The 3911-nt window shown below is 40.3% G+C and overlaps 1 non-coding gene across 1 annotated transcript; it reads left to right on the forward strand.

Moving 5' to 3' along the window:
- The first annotated feature begins 1253 nt into the window (after positions 1-1253).
- On the forward strand, positions 1254-1326 carry Trnam-cau (transfer RNA methionine (anticodon CAU)). The gene has a single exon. It is a non-coding gene; the product is annotated as a tRNA-Met (tRNA).
- The last annotated feature ends 2585 nt before the right edge of the window (positions 1327-3911 follow it).

Below are 3911 nucleotides of genomic sequence, written 5' to 3' on the forward strand. Positions count from 1 at the left end.
TGAAATGCACTCATTTTAATTATTTCGTAGCTCCGACCAAAATCAGATCTTGTAATCTAAGAATGGATCTTGTGTTTAGAAACCGTAACCGAATTGAAATTATGCATATTAATTCCTGTTGATTTGAGCAAATAAATTAGATTTGTAGAAGTTTCGCAACTCAATGTAGGAACGTAGATAAATAGAAGTGTTGCGCCGAATCATATATTTCACGGATGGAACATAGGAACTGATATAATTTTATTTCGTTTCTTTGAAATTAAGAAGAAATAAAAATGCAGAATGAGAGGAATTATGATTTTCACATTTGAACCTTTTTTTACATTCTAATAATTTAATAACTACAAAAGCAACATAGAAGTTTATATTTCGCATTTCAGGGTGAAATGACAACGGTTTGACTCGTTACAGAAATGTCTCTGCACATTTTCACGTATTATCTATTTGAGTGATGAGATTGAATATGTCGTTTTAATTTGAATCCAATCCTACTCAGTCGATATTAACAAAATAATAGCCCTTCATCCGGGCAACGTTATCCGTTATGTTCTTGAAAAACACAACATAAAGTTGTACTCGAACCGCATGAAACCTAACCCACGTGAAAAAAAACCAATGTTGTTTTGATTTTGCTGTCTTACGCTAACCCGCTTTTTTTCAACAGGCCTTCGGGGTACTTTCAACTTTGTTTACGTTTTTTATCTCACTACAAATTTCTTCCCGTTGGTTGTTTTATCCATTTCTCGTATCCCTCGGTTGCTTCACCCTTCCGCCGTGCCACACTTCTCTGTTATTTGCATGTCGTAAATATTTTTTTCTTCCATTCCCGCTCTTTTCTCTTCAACCTCATGCGACCAACTTTCTCGCGTACCGTATTTTGTTTGCAGTTGTCACTCGCCCGTTAGTATCCGCGAGAAGTCGCAGCGAAGCATTTGCCTTGCATACCATTAACATTATAGCTGTAATTTTCTCTCCGCCCCCGCGCTCCCCCTGTCAGGGCCTGGATTTGCCACGGGTTGTTGTTGATCCGAAAAGAGTGTTATTATGAAGCATACTCAAAACAAACTTCGACAAAAGTGCAGTTATCTTTTTTGCCGTCCGATACCAAAGCCATGCTGCCACTATACGGGATGTTTTGATTGTTACCCTTTTTCCTGGATGGGTATGAGAGTGGAATGCACTCCTAGGGACGGCACTGGCGTAGTTAACGGTTGGTTCTCAAATACACACAACGAACGATTTCCATCAGCGTGGCCTCGATAGCGCAGTCGGTAGCGCGTAAGTCTCATAATCTTAAGGTCGTGAGTTCGATCCTCACTCGGGGCAGATTTCTTTTTGAAGGAGGACACGGTACCAACTTAGAGCAGTTGTCTGTCTACTCACAAATGATTTTTTATGCAAAATTGTTACTAAAAGCATTCGAATATTTTGTGATTTGTCAGATAACTATATACATTTCATATATCATTCGGCTTAGTAGCTGTTGCTGATTCTGGACAACTGCTGGACTTAGTATCAGGGCCAATGTTTACAAGTAATTTCTAATTTGAATATAGCAACTATGTCTGTAGCACAAAACAAGCGCGATTAGACTGCTCATAACAAACAGTATTATAAGTATACTCGTTTCCGTGGAATCAAATTGCGTTAATTATGCAGTTTCAATATGACGTGGACATTAAAAAGTTTTATTCCTTCTAATATGTGCTTCTGTGACATTGATGCTGATTTTAAAAATACTGACCGTCGAATGCTAGAAGAACGCTGAAAGTGTTTTCAATACAATCGACAGCACTTATTATTCTGTGGGAATATTTTTCTGTCTACAACTGTTCGCAAACAACTGCAGGGTCTTTCAGATTAAACGCAAAAAATTCGAATAGCTCCTTATAATTTTGTTTTTTTGCTCCGTCGATGGTAACACTGCATTCCCCACTTCGGGACGATAATATTCGACTACTCGTTCAGTCTGATCGGATGGTTTTTAGTATCAAGATGTACAATTTACAAGAACGTGTATTTTTAGTGAAATCGTATTCCTCGAGCAACCGAAGTCTTAATGAAACTTTGTCCTCTTATGGTAAGAATTTCAACAATTCTCGTCGTCGATTACTTCCTCTGGGGGTACGTGAAGGACCGTTGCTATGTTAATAAGCCACAAAATTTGGAGGAACTTAAAGAAGAAATAACTCGGATTTTCAACAGCATCGAAGTCGTAATGTTAAGGCGCGTCCACATTATGCCGAATGAGGCCGATCGGCCTGTACCAGGCGGCATATTCGGTTCGTTATGTAATGTGGACGCCCCATCGGGTGCACGAAGCCGAAGTCCCATCGCATGCACGAAGCCATCACGAACACACGAAGCACTATGTCGTCAACGCTAATATACTTCGTTTTGTTTTGGTTCGACTTTCTCGAACCGGACCCACTTGTTTCGGTTTGGGTTCGGTTTGATTCGAGTCGGTTTTCGGCATGTCGGCAAGCCCGGGCGGTACGTCCACATTTAATCGGCTTTACCGGGGGGCCAAGGCCGATTGGCGGGATGTGGACGCGTCTTTAGAGTCAGGGCCCGAAATCTTCGAAGATGAAAAATGAAGACCGACCCTACTCTCAGTAGCTTCGCTTCGGCAGTCGCCCACAACAAAAAAGTGACTTGACTAGAAAATGAATTGACTAGCGTTGACTAGCAAGGATGGTGAACTGGTGAACTAGTGCAGTCAGTGGTTATTTTGACTAATTCGACTTATGGATACAACTCTGCCTCTTCATTCAACTGGCTTCAATCCACACTTCCTTTTCCCCCTGACACTAATTTTATACCTGCGTGCGCAATCTTATTTTTACGTCCAAATAAAGAGGAACGAGAACATGATTTCCGATGCAAAAAAGTGGGGTAACTTCTTTTTTGCATCGGAAATCATGTTCTCGTTCCTCTTTATTTGGACGTAAAAATAAGATTGCGCACGCAGGTATAAAATTAGTCAATGGACGGTTTATTGTCTACCCATCATGAATTCAAACCATCGAACTTAGACATTTATCAAGTATGCTGTAAAGGTCCTTGCGTTCGTATTGGTAAACAGCGTACAAAATAGCGCGCACACACACTGCACGCTATTTTATAGATGTGAGTAATTTTCATGTACGATACAAAGGAATCTAGCTCACCTGTAGCGTATATATAACCACGTTGAACTCGAACATCGATGCATGCACACGTATTCATTTTTCGGGAAGTCACTTCAAAATGCAATGAGGTCAATTTGACTGGGAAGAATGAAATGATATAGTCGAGTCGGTAGAGGGAGATAGCGACTAAACGCTCGACTGACTGTTCAGTTGTTTTGGTGAAGAAACTGCGTGAAGAAGCCAAAAGTCATTACTAACTGAATACGGATATAGTCAGTCAGATAGTCAGCTGACTATCCTCAGTTGACTATGACTGTGCAGAGCCCTGGTTAGAGTTGTGCATGAAGGATTTTGTTCACCGCTTAGAACGCGTTTTCGAAAAGGCTAGTCACATCGAAAATGTCCTAAAATAAGCTTTATTTTCGTTTTTTAAAAATAAAAATCAGTTCACTTTTGTAGAAGTTGTTAAAATTAGTTGCGCGAGCGTTTAAGCTGAAAGACTCTGTATGGCAATAAGAAACCTGGAGCTCACTGCCTGTCCGGTAGGTAGTTATAAATTATATCAGCTTGGAAAGCGCAGCTGCAATGCTCTCTGATAGTTTCGACGAAACCAACCAGCTTATAGATGCCTCAAAATATGAACTTATCTCGAAGCTTAATGTCATCAAGGAAGATCTTCAAAAGCAGATTATGGCGATGGAGCAGAACTTTAACTCATTGAAAACATCCTGTGATAATGAGTACAAGCTACTCAACACTCGAGTCGATAATGCCACCGTG

This window comes from Toxorhynchites rutilus, chromosome 1 (genome assembly GCF_029784135.1).
Source record: "Toxorhynchites rutilus septentrionalis strain SRP chromosome 1, ASM2978413v1, whole genome shotgun sequence".
Lineage (NCBI taxonomy): Eukaryota > Metazoa > Arthropoda > Insecta > Diptera > Culicidae > Toxorhynchites > Toxorhynchites rutilus.